The sequence below is a fragment of the Podarcis filfolensis genome (genome assembly GCF_964270895.1).
Source record: "Podarcis filfolensis genome assembly, chromosome: 7".
Lineage (NCBI taxonomy): Eukaryota > Metazoa > Chordata > Lepidosauria > Squamata > Lacertidae > Podarcis > Podarcis filfolensis.
Window position 1 is genome coordinate 61,514,601 of NC_139603.1, and position 12,438 is coordinate 61,527,038.

Here is a 12,438-nt window from a genome sequence, read left to right on the forward strand (position 1 = left end):
TGGACTTGTAGTCAAAGTAACAGAGGAAAAATATGATTTCATCGGAATTGTAGTCAAAGTAACCAACAAAAAAACAGTTGGGGTTGGTATACATTCTGTTGCTAAATCAGCTGTCATATACATGGTGAAATAAGGCATCGAATCACACCAGTGAAAGGAAGTATTGCACATATTTTGATACGTAAGCATTTCTTACAGTAAATTGAAGATGATCAAGTTTTGTGGAATTCTAAAAATAGCTAAATATTTTAATACATTTTATAACTGCTAAGCAGAGCTTTGCTTCCTTTATACATACACGTTCAACGAACCTGTTGAAATGGAGGACAAAAACATGTTTACACAGGCATTCCCTTGATCTCTCTTCTGTCTTAATTTCTGTGTTGTTTTAATGTAGGAATGGGGAACTGAATCAGACCAGTGGGCTAGAGCTCTATCCTTCATTTGCCTAATATGACAGGTGGGGGCGGGCACTCGTGTCAGTCTCCTGATGTCACAAATATGTCATGCAGCGAGGTGCTTTGAAGTCTCCATGATGCTCAGGACGTCAAAGCACAATGCAGGACTTAGAAAGAACCCTGTGCAGTGCTTTGTTGTGCTTTGAGCTGATCATCAGCAACTTCTAGGTGTTAAACAGTTCTCTTTGCAAGGCCCTTCAAGGATCAACTGATTGGTAGTGACAACAACCTTCCCTTGCCAATACACTATCAGGAGGACCCTCTGAGGCTCCCAAGAGCTGCATATTGGCAGCTGCATCTCTACCTGTCACCTGCCATCACATCACATGGAGCAGATGGGCCTTGTAGGCCAAACTTGAGCCTGTGCCGACCCAGATTAGGTTTGCAGGCTGGAGCTTCCCCACCCCTAGTTATTGTGAATTTTAATTATGGATGCTTATCTCTGTATGTTACTTTTTGTAAGGAAAAATTCCATCACACTGCAGTTGGTATGGCTGCCAAAAGGATCTGCACAGAGAGGGCTCTGCGAGCATGCCCTGTCGTTGCTACTGGTTGATTTGGGAGATGGGGTGGGTGATGGGGCCAGCAGAATGAGCAAGACAGGCAGGGGGTCAGTCTCCTTCGTCTGCTTCCTTCTGGTGGTGGTGGGGTGAAGGGGTGAAGGACTTTCTCCTTTTTATTGCCACCATCCCATCACCAGTGGCAGCATCAACAGGGGGAACTGTGTATTGGGGTGAGCTGTTTAGGGAATGAGGGGATGAGGATTGGCAATGAATTGGGGTCGGGGTTGGTGGGTACATTGGAATGGGGGAGTTGAAGTTGAATGTTTTCCTTTCTTCTCCCCGCCCTTCCCCATCTGTTATGGTTTTTCCTCCAGTGTAGAGGGAGTGTAGGGATGGAAGAGGAGGGCGGAAAACTCCCTTACACTCATGCAAAAAGTCAGTGGCACCCCTACTTGTGAGAACTGTCCTGGGTCATTTCCAGATTGTCACACTTTTGTGTGTATCTCCCACTCAGTTAGAAATATGGTATATGTCCTTGGTACAGTAAGAATGCAGATAAAGCAGGTACATTGCAAGAGGCAAAGGTACTATAGCACTCTTGTGAAACAAATACACATCTTTTTTAAAAAAGGACTTTCATGGCAAGGGAAGAGTCAGAAATGCTGGTTAAAAAACATGTCATGGCAACAAATAAACCACACAAATGTGAAAACAAACCAGGAGTATTTGCATGATATACACTCCATCTGGAAGTGACTCTTGCAGCAATCAACATCTAGAACATGTTTGCTTTCAATAACTTTGATATCTGTTTCTAGTGAAATTCTGTTGGGCATCTTTTACATTTATAAAAATGTGTTATGCAGTTCCAAATTTATACAGAATGTTGCATACAGTGCAAAATGCACAATATTGATTTTTAATAGTTGTTTTCTAGCTGACACTGATGAACAGTATAATGCCTTCAGAATACCCAAAGCATAATGCAATATGCATCATGCAATGCTTTTGCAAATAAAATGTTTTTATAGTGCCTTTTTGGGGTACCTCATTATGAAGGTATGGTGCTGCTTCTCCGCCCCCCCCCAGCCACTTTTAGCCTCTCTTTCAACAATCTTGTCCATTGCAGTGTGGGTTTTTTGGTCCTACGAAACCTACAACCATGAGAGTCATGGAGTAGCGCTGCTCAAGGTTCGATTACTTGGTCATCCTAACATGTAATTAAACAGAGACAGCTTTTATATATTTTTCTTTTGAAATGCCTGTCATTGTGATGTGTGGGATGTATACAGAGAGAGGGGAAGCTTTTCTATTGCAAGGACACTCTGAAAGTATAGTTCTGTGTGCATATAAACACGTTGCACTTTCCTGCAGATGTGTGCATGGATCATGTTGTGCCTTCACTGTAATAGTATTGACAAGTTCAGCACTCTATCTATCATTTATCTATCATCTATCTATCTATCTATCTATCTATCTATCTATCCATCCATCTATCTATCTATCTATCTATCTATCTATCTATCTATTCACATTTGTACCCTACTCTTCAGCCAAGAAGGTCAGTAGCTTATGTAGAATCAATGAAAAGACAGTTGCTGCCAGCAGGCATTCATTCTCTCTCTCTCTCTCTCTCTCTCTCTCTCTCTCTCTCTCTCTCTCCCTCCCTCCCTCCCTCCCTCCCTCTCCCCCCAATACATGACACACAAGGGGAAACGGATAGGGAGAGAAGAAGAAAAAAATCAAACTCAGACACCAGGCCTTCAACCGTTGCCTTTCTTGAGCACTTGTGGATAGGGGACAGGCCCTAAACACTAACAAAAATAAATGTGGAACTGTTAGGGGTTTCCATGCAGTAATATAATCATTTTGCAACTGTGGGGCAGTCCAGCAAGCTAAAGCCCTTCTCACATTTGTGTTCTAGCAAGCATTCATAGGGGAAAATGGGGCAAGGATGTAGCTAGGTTTATTGGTTCTACTATGTGCCCTTTGGTGTTTTTGTTGGTGGTGGTGGTGGTTCTACTATTTGATACTGAATTCGATATTGTTTCTTATTCATTCGCCTCTCAGAGGGCTGTGGGCCATGTGGCGGGTTACAGATACCAAGCACAAATCAAAATACAATAGTAAACATCTCCCAAGTAAATTAAACTAGACCTAAGAGACCAAGGTTCAAATGTCCACTTGGCCATGAAACTCATGGGGCAATCACTGCTTCTCAGCTTAACCTACCTCACAGGTTTGTTGTGGGGATTAAATGAGGAGGGGCCGACTCAATGTATGGAGAAAATAGACTGTGTATTGGAGAAAAAAGTTGGGGTGTAAATTCAATAAATAAAATCCACCCCCAACAGATAAAGTAGAATGCAGCCATTGCTTCAAATCATAAATGAAGGCACCAGACAGTGGCACCAGACAGAGCAACAATAGTCTGTATATTGCTTAACCAATTATTCTAAAATTCACAGTTAAAGAAGTTCCTCAGTGATGAAATCCAGTTACTGTAAATGTTTTTTTCCCTTTCTTTCTCTTCCTTTTGATGCAATTCATTGTAAAAATATGGCATGTGATTGGTTAAAACAGGAAGCTCTCTTCACATGCAGAGACCAGAGAGTTTTGCTGATTGAATTAATTCTGAACTCACTGCCCTTCTGGGTAAAGTTTTAAATTACCACAGGGTAATTTTCCCACCCCCTCCCCGCAAAAATACTTGCTTTGTTTTAGAAGGGTTGTACACAGTTGTTCCAAGATATTACAAGGTTTTTGAATCGTGAATCTTGTTTTCAGTGCTTAGAACTTAAACTTGTTAGAACTTACACAAGATACTGTGCTGATTGCCAAAGGAAAGTTCGTGTTTAGGTATTTCTCTTAATTAGTATTGAATTAGGAACCTGGGTGTTTGGGACTATGCTTAAATTCTAGATCTGTTTGTCATGCAGAAGTACTCAATAATTTTGATATAAAATATCAAAGTCTTTATGTGTAGTAGAGCCAGGAGTCATTATATCATTGATACAATCAGCATCCCATTGTCACAGTCCGGTTCACGGGCGGTCGAAGTCCCAGCTGAGGGCATCAGGCTCGGGGGCCAAAACGGCGGGCTGGGAGCAGGGACGGGAGTCCGGAAGCCGAGGGTCAGAGAGCCAGGAGTCAAGAAGCCAAACGCAGCAAGGCAGGAAGTGTGTTGCTATGGCAAAGAGCTAAAGAGAAATGCTGACCTTATATCCCTCCCAGCTCATGTCACCAGGTGCTGTGACTTACCTATCGGCCTCACCTGTGTGGCCGTGCCTTGCCTCTTCAGAACAAACTTAGGAAAGCCCCAGTCCTGTGAAGCCCTACTGGTCACAGGGATTGGCTCCTACACGCACTCCTGACACCCATGAGATCTAGTTCTCTTTTTATGAAGGCGAGACCACCTGCCTATAAATATGATTTCATTATTGCGAATTGCTCCGATAACAATTAAGGTTGAACATGGTGCACAAATATTGTAAAATAAATACAGTCAGAAAGAGGCTACCCTTTCCTGGCTCTTACCTAAGTGGCTCTTTAAAAAGAAAACCATAGGAAGAGATAGTTGTAGTTTCGTTCTTTAAAAATTATTTTTGTGGTCTTCCTACCACCCTTGAGAACTCCAAACCACATTCTTTTTGGATCTACATTCCATGCATATTCTCCATTTCATAGCATGAGGACTAAATACCACTCAGACTAAATAGCCTGGGCCACAAAGGAATCAAGCTCAAGTTATCTGGTTTCAAGCCCACATAGAGTGCAAGGAATTTTATTTGACCGGGTTGTAGACCAAGTGGAATCCAAAGTACTAAACAGAGCATATTTAACAGTAGTTAAGAAATTTCCAAACTGAAGCTGAAAATGGTAAAAATACATTTTTAATCAGGAGGTGCCAATGTAGGCAGTGGGTTCAGCAGTATTTTCTATGGTGCCCACAAAAGGTATTAGTAAACACCCCTTCAAAAAAACACAACACAGGAGAGACTGTTTGCTCTTCCTGCTCAGCACTAGTTTGAATTACCTGGAAATGACTGAACAACCAAGGAATTGCCTGAAAAGGGAGATTTGGTCCTGCTGGGTACTTATATTGTTGGGGTCTAAGGAAGGCTTTTTTAAAAGTCAGCGAATTCAGACAGAAATTGGAAAGGAAGTAGAAATTGCTGCAGTAGAAATTGCTGTTTGTGGTGAGGGATAGAAATCATTTGAGCAAATACAATCAGTATTTATTCACATCATTGCTGTATTTTCTAAGTCTGCAAATGATATCGAATTAATTACTTTTGTTTACATTGCTCTGGCATTTCCTTTCCATTGAAATAAATGTAAGTTACAGAAATATTTACCTAAGTCGTTTAACTTACGTTAAATAGCAGACAGCAAGACAAATAATGTAGTGCTCAGTCGAAACCAAAATGCAGTGGATCAGAAGCAGCACTGAATGTGGCAATGGAATGAAAATTGGTGTTTTCTTACTTTTACAAGCAGCTTTTTTAACACCATCACCTTTGCTCTCAGCAGCATTTACTACTCCTGGATCCAACCAACCACTCTCTCTTTGATTGTTAAGGGCTCAGCAGAGAAGTTGCAGATTGGTGAAACCTCTCCAGTTGCCATTCCTCAATCCTTTGTCTTCAATAACTATATTTTGCCCTGATCATTCAGTTTTCCTGAGATTACCCACGGAATGGCTTTGCTGTTCCACATCTCAGTTGGCCACACTATGGAGTACTTTTTTATTGTAGGGACCATGAATTAGTTACAATATATTACATCTTATGCCGGGAAGCCACTGAGGTCTGGTTGTACACTGTGAAAATCCTAAATTGAAGATTTAAGTTTCCCTTTTTCTGTTGGTAAAATGCTGATACTAACAGCTGGTATTCTACCATTTAGGCCAGTTTTGCATTTCTTTTAAATTAACACAAGTTAACATAAATTACGGTGAAGGTGGTATGCTGAAATAAGTGCATCAGAGACTTCCTGATCAAGGGATTCTTGCTCTGAACACAGTTAAAATGGGAATATATATATATATATATATATATATATATATATGTATATGTGTGTGTATATATATATATATATATATATATATATATAATTTTTCATTGTACACATAATAGCTTTCAATAAAACCAGCAAGGCTGCTTCTAATACTGTTTATGAAAACAGTTTATATATACATTTCCTATTTTTTGTTGAATGAGCATAAATAAAATAAAGGTGTCTTTGACAGGAAAGCTGCAGACAATTTTTTTTTTTTTTGGTATTTCTTTTCTTTATTATATTTTGTTAAACCTGAATTTGGTGTATCCTGACATTCCTCATATTCTTTAATAAGGCTTATTAACATTTGTTCTTGGTGTCTTTGTTGGCTGAACTGAACATGAAACATTAAATTCTGTCTTCTTTTATGGATTGCATTGGGCCCGTTAAGCCTCCTTATGCTACTGAGGTATAACTGTTTGAGTAAGAATCTTATAAGGCTTGGGCAGAACAGCAGGTGTGGGGATGGCTTGTCCATAAGCAATGTCAATCCCAAGGCAATCTTTTAAGGACAGTCAGAGCAGCACCAGATCAGCTGTCACTTTTAGGGTTACAAAAATCCAAATACCTAGAGCTGTCTGCTTCTAACAAGTGCAAGAAAAAAGAAAGCCTTTTTCTAGAACGGCCTATGGCAAGGATGTGGACTCTGTTGTTGGACTCCATCTCCCATCCATCCCAGCCAGGATTGTCAATGTATGATGGTAGTTGTGATCCAACAACTAGGGAGCCAGTGTGGTGTAGTGGTTAAGAGCGGTAGTCTCGTAATCTGGTGAACCAGGTTCGCATCTCCAGTCCTCCACATGCAGTTGCTGGGTGACTTTGGACTAGTCACACTTCTTTGAAGTCTCTCAGCCTCACTCACCTCACAGAGTGTTTGTTGTGGGGAAGGAAGGGAAAGGAGAATGTTAGCTGCTTTGAGACTCCTTAAAGGTAAAGGTACCCCTGCCCGTTCGGGCCAGTCTTGCTAGACTCTAGAGTTGTGCGCTCATCTCACTCTATAGGCCGGGAGCCAGCGCTGTCCGCAGACACTTCCGGGTCACGTGGCCAGCGTGACAAGCTGCATCTGGCAAGCCAGCGCAGCACACGGAACGCCGTTTACCTTCCCGCTATAAAGTGGTACCTATTTATCTACTTGCACTTAAGGGTGCTTTCAAACTGCTAGGTTGGCAGGCGCTGGGACCGAACGACGGGAGCTCACCCCGCCGCGGGGATTTGAACCGCTGACCATGCGAACGGCAAGTCCTAGGCGCTGAGGTTTTACCCACAGCGCCACCCGCGTCCCTTTTGAGACTCCTTCGGGTAGTGATAAAGCGGAATATCAAATCCAAACTCCTCCTCTTCTTCTTCTTCTTCTTCTTCTTCTTCTTCTTCTTCTTCCAACAACACCTGCAGGGTCACCAGGTCACCAGCCCTCATGTATTAGAAAATGCCCATGGAAATGCTGATTTTCCTTTGTTAAGGTTCCTGTTTCCGCTAGCCATATATTATGGAACCTGCTGTCTTGGTTTTCACCATTAGTCTGGTTGTCCTGCAGTAGAGTGTTTTCTTAGGTGCTGCTGCCTGAGCTGGCAAGCCCTCAGCTAGGTGACGGCTGTGCTCTGGTCTGGTTGTCTCTCCAGCCACCTCTATAATTGGCACCAGAGCTCCATGTTGGAGCACACTGTGCCTCAGCCTTTGCCTTTACAGTGATACCTTGCTTCTCAAACTTAATCCGTTCCGGAAGTCCATTCCAAAACCAAAGCATTCCAAAACCAAGGTACACTTTCCCATAGAAAGTAATGCAAAATGGATTAATCCATTCCAGACTTTTGAAAACAACCCCTAAAACAGCAATTTAACATGAATTTTACTATCTCACAAGACCACTGATCCATAAAATGAAAGCAATGAACAATGTACTGCAGTCACACAACCAATCAGTCAGTAGCTGAACTGGGTTCCACACAGTCACAAAAAGAAAAGAAAGAAGAGCCACAAAAACGCAAAATAAATAGCAAAAACAGCATAACACTCAAAACAGAAGTGTGGCACTCAAAGCAGAGCACGTTTGGCTTCTGAAAAAAGTTTGCAAACTAGAACATTTACTTCGGGTTTGCAGTATTTGGGTTCCAAGTTGTTTGAATACCAAGGTGTTTGAGAACCAAGGTACAGAACACGCATCTTGCCTGAGGTATGCAGCAGTTGCTTGGTGTGCATGGTGTGTCGCCTTAGTACACAGGCCTGCTCAATGACCACACAGAGAAGCATGCAATAGAAAAATGGGATAAAAATATGAGAAAATAACATCAAAAGCAAACACCCTTGTTAGAAAGACATCATGCGCTATCTCCCTGCCTGGGCTGCTGCCAAAAAGATAAGACTGTCATCCAGCCAGAATTTTAACACCTGCTTCTGGAGGGTAAGAACCCAGAGACTGTCCAACTTGCCAAGTATAACAGCAACTGTACACACACAAAAATCCCATTGCCTCAGATATGAGTCTTGGGCCCCATCTGATCTGTGCTGTAGATTTAAAGCTGTATCATATCACTTTAAACAGTCTTGGCTGCCCCCAATGAATCCTGGGAAGTGTAGTTTGTTAAGGGTGTTGAGAGTTGTCAGGTGACCCTTATTCCCCTCAGAGAGCAAAGAACATCAGAGTTCAACAATGCATTGCAGCCAGCAGTACATATTACAGGGCTTGTACGCAAGCACTATGTTCTTGATGAGTGATATCCCACCCATGAGTAGGAAGATAGGGAATGGAGACAAGAAGGAGCAAGGATCTCCTAAGCTGACTCTAAGCAACACGTGCCCAGGACAAACAGCTCAAGCACCTGCCAATATCCATGCTTCCTTCGGAGGCCTGGAGCATTGGGATATACCAGGCAGATAGTTATATGGGTTGGAGGGCAAGCTCACTGTCTCCTTCACAGCCATGATAATGATGCATAATTTTTGATGGCAGGGAAGGTTGTTGAATGTTGTTAAAATAAAAAAACCCTAAGCAATCATTTCAGTGCTATGCATTAATCAGATCTGCTTTATTATTGGCCAAAGGCTTCTTTGAGCTTAGGTTGCTATGTTGCAGTGCAGGGCTGGAGAAACTTTGAACCACCAGATGTTGGATGCCGATGCTCCTTGTCGCAGCTGGTGTGGCCGATAGTTAGGGGTAGTAGGAGTCCAGCAACATCTAGAGGGCCACAGGTTCTCAATCCCTCCTGTGGAGAAAATGGGTTTGTTTTTCCCTTAAGGAGACTATGCATCCTCACACAAAAATGAGCTTTTGTTGTTTTGCTCTTACTCCATTTCTAGAAGTCTGAACACTGAGAATATGCCTGTTAATAAAATATTATAGGAGCGGAGAAGTTAAACATTTAAAAGCCTCGGCTTATATAACGTTGTTTAATAGCAGGCAGCGTCATAATACATGGCTTGCATTTACTGGAACTGGCATCATGGACTTATCACAAAGCAAACATACCTACATGGGCATTAACCCTTCTATCAGCTGCTGGAGAGCAAGGCTTATGCAGAATAGTTAGCCACAGCATGCGCCTCATGCACATTTTTATCAGAGAGAGAATTTTGTTTGCTAGACCCAGCCAGATGGAGGGGGAAACTTCTTGAACTTTGCTGTGGTCCCTGTCCAATAAGGGTGATCCACACAGAAAAAATGGTTTCCATGCACAGATTTGCTCCTCAAGGGTTGGTGCAGACAGGCATGGGGATCATGCTGCTCCCCAGATTGCCAGACTACAACTCCCATCATCCCTGCTCATTGGCTATGTTGGCCATGTTTAATAGGAATTGGAGTTCAACAATGCCACAGGTTCCCCATTCTTGCTATAGAATGAAGGTTTCTCTGCGTTCAGCACCTCTGGGTGTGCATGCAGGGAGAGCCCTGATCCAAGGATATGCAGATAAAACAGTAAGCCAAGCATCTCCCACTGTGCCTATATGAGCACATGCACCCTTCATAATATACGTGGGGCTACCTTTGAAGGTGACTTGGAAACTACAACTAATCCAGAATGCGGCAGCTAGACTGGTGACTGGGGGCAGCCACTGAGACCACATAACACTGGTCCTGAAAGACCTACATTGGCTCCCAGTATGTTTTTGAGCACAATTCAAGGTGTTGGTGCTGATCTTGAAAGCCCTAAACGGCCTCGGTCCAGTATACCTGAAGGAGCATCTCCACCTCCATCATTCTGCCCTGACACTGAGGTCCAGCGCCGAGGGCCTTCTGGCAGTTCCCTCACTGCAAGAAGCAAAGCTACAGGGAACCAGGCAGAGGGCCTTTTTGGTAGTGGCGCCCACCCTGTGGAACACCCTCCCATCAGATGTCAAATAAATAAACAACTACCTGACATTTAGAAGACACCTGAAGGCAGCCTTGTTCAGGGAGGTTTTTAATGTGTGACATTTTAATGTATTTTTAATCTTTCCTGGAAGCCACCCAGAGTGGCCGGGGAGACCCAACCAGATGGGTGGGGTACAAATAATAAAATTATATTATATTATATTATATTATATTATATTATATTATATTATATTATATTATATTACAATCGTAATGAAAACAGAATGGCACCATCCCCCTCATTAAAAGCACTGTAATTTACTGTTTTTTTATTTTGCAACCTGCCCTGAAATCTTTAGTGCAGGGTAGGCAATAGTTGCATTAAACAAATAAGTAAAAGCACCCAGGTAATAATAATAATAATAATAATAATAATAATAATAATAGAACATTTTTAAAAAGGAATCTCAAAAGTATATCCTCAAATGGTTATGGCACTGTAAAACCATTAGAGATTTGATGGGCAAAACTCTATACAGTATTCCCATTGCCATCACACAATGGAACTATATAAAGTCACGGCGACTTTTGTTTTCAGTCCCTTTCCTATTGATCCCTACCATGGAATTTACATTTTTCACTTGGTGAACAAAACAAAGCTAAAAACTGGGACATTTTTAAAACTAGCAGTTAAAAGGACATGGGGTTGACTTCAAAGGAACAATACTCTAATGCATAAATGAAAGTTAATTTGTTTTTAAATAACCACACCTCACAGCCCAGCCTATGAGTTCTGTCATTCCTTCACCTTTTAATTGGCCTTCAGAGAACATACAGTAACTACCCAGAATATATGTTTATGCTTTCGGTGTACAAATTTCAGTGGGGTATGTGTGTATTAGCTTGCCAAAAGGACTATCTGAATGGGTAATGAAAAGGTATGATTGATTTATATAGATAAGAAAATTAGCAAGCTCTGAGCAAAAAATTAAGCATTCAGCTTTTTAAACCCAACAGTTAATCGTCTGACACTTACAGGGCAGTTTCCTCTGTTGTGTAAATTTGCCATTCATTTCTCCAGTGATGCCATGTGGAACCTTGCCAAGATCACGATAGTTCTCAATGGGAGTCTGAAATAATCATGGGAGTTTTTCACAACTGCTGGACAACTTTGTCAAACATTGACAGAGTCTGGTACATTTTATGGCAACACCATGATGCATGGAGGGTCAATATAACGTCACAACAGGGTTTTGGTTTTTTTTTTTTTAAGCAAGAAGATTCTCCTTCTAAACAAAAGCTGTTTCCCTCGTTTGTTCGTTGTCCTTTTTTTTTTTTAAGCATAGCTCTTCATTTTTAAACCATCTGTATGTTCTTTCCCTCCCTATACATCATTCTTGAGACTCTGCCAACTAAAAAGTGATGTAGGAAACTATGGGTAGGAACTTCATTCTAACCAGCTGAACAATAAAGCAAACTAGCTTGCATCTACCGGGCAATCGTTTTTGTCATAGACCACCCTTACTTTCCCTTGCAATTTCCTCGAACCTCAGCCTTTCCCACCTTAGTAGTTTGTGGATTCACCTCTTTAAATTGTTCCACAGCCTCTGAAAGTAATTTAGTGTTTTCCCAAACTTGGGAGGCTGCCTTAACAGCATTTTGCTTTATTTCTTTTATCTGATCAAACAATTCTCTTTTAAATTCTAAAGTGTCGCAGGAACCCCCCCCCCCATCATTCAGTTTGTACAAACTTCACACACACACACACACACACTCACACTTCATACGCTACGCTTCTGTTATAAATTCATAGAAAATCAACCATACATCGGATCTGCACTGTTCCACTTTTATTTTACTCCATGAAGGAAGGACTACGAAATGGGGAGGGTTTGATACAGGGCAGCCATAATCCCTTGAGCATACCAGCACATACACAGGAGCCCTGCCCAGTTGCTATGCCAACCCTGGTGGTCCTAGACAGAAGACCATCAAGATCACAAAAAACTTGCATATGGGAGTGGATTCAGCACGACTGGAACAAAGGACAATGATCAGCTTTTCCCTCTGGGGACAGGAAACTGCAAGCTCCCCTTTGTCACCTGGAAAGTACTCATGGGGAGGGGGGAAA

The 12,438-nt window shown here is 41.9% G+C and overlaps 1 long non-coding RNA gene across 2 annotated transcripts in view; it reads left to right on the forward strand.

The window, feature by feature from the left end:
- Window positions 1–12,438, forward strand: part of LOC310766844 — a 37,416-nt gene that overhangs the window by 6,430 nt on the left and 18,548 nt on the right. The window lies entirely within an intron of this gene.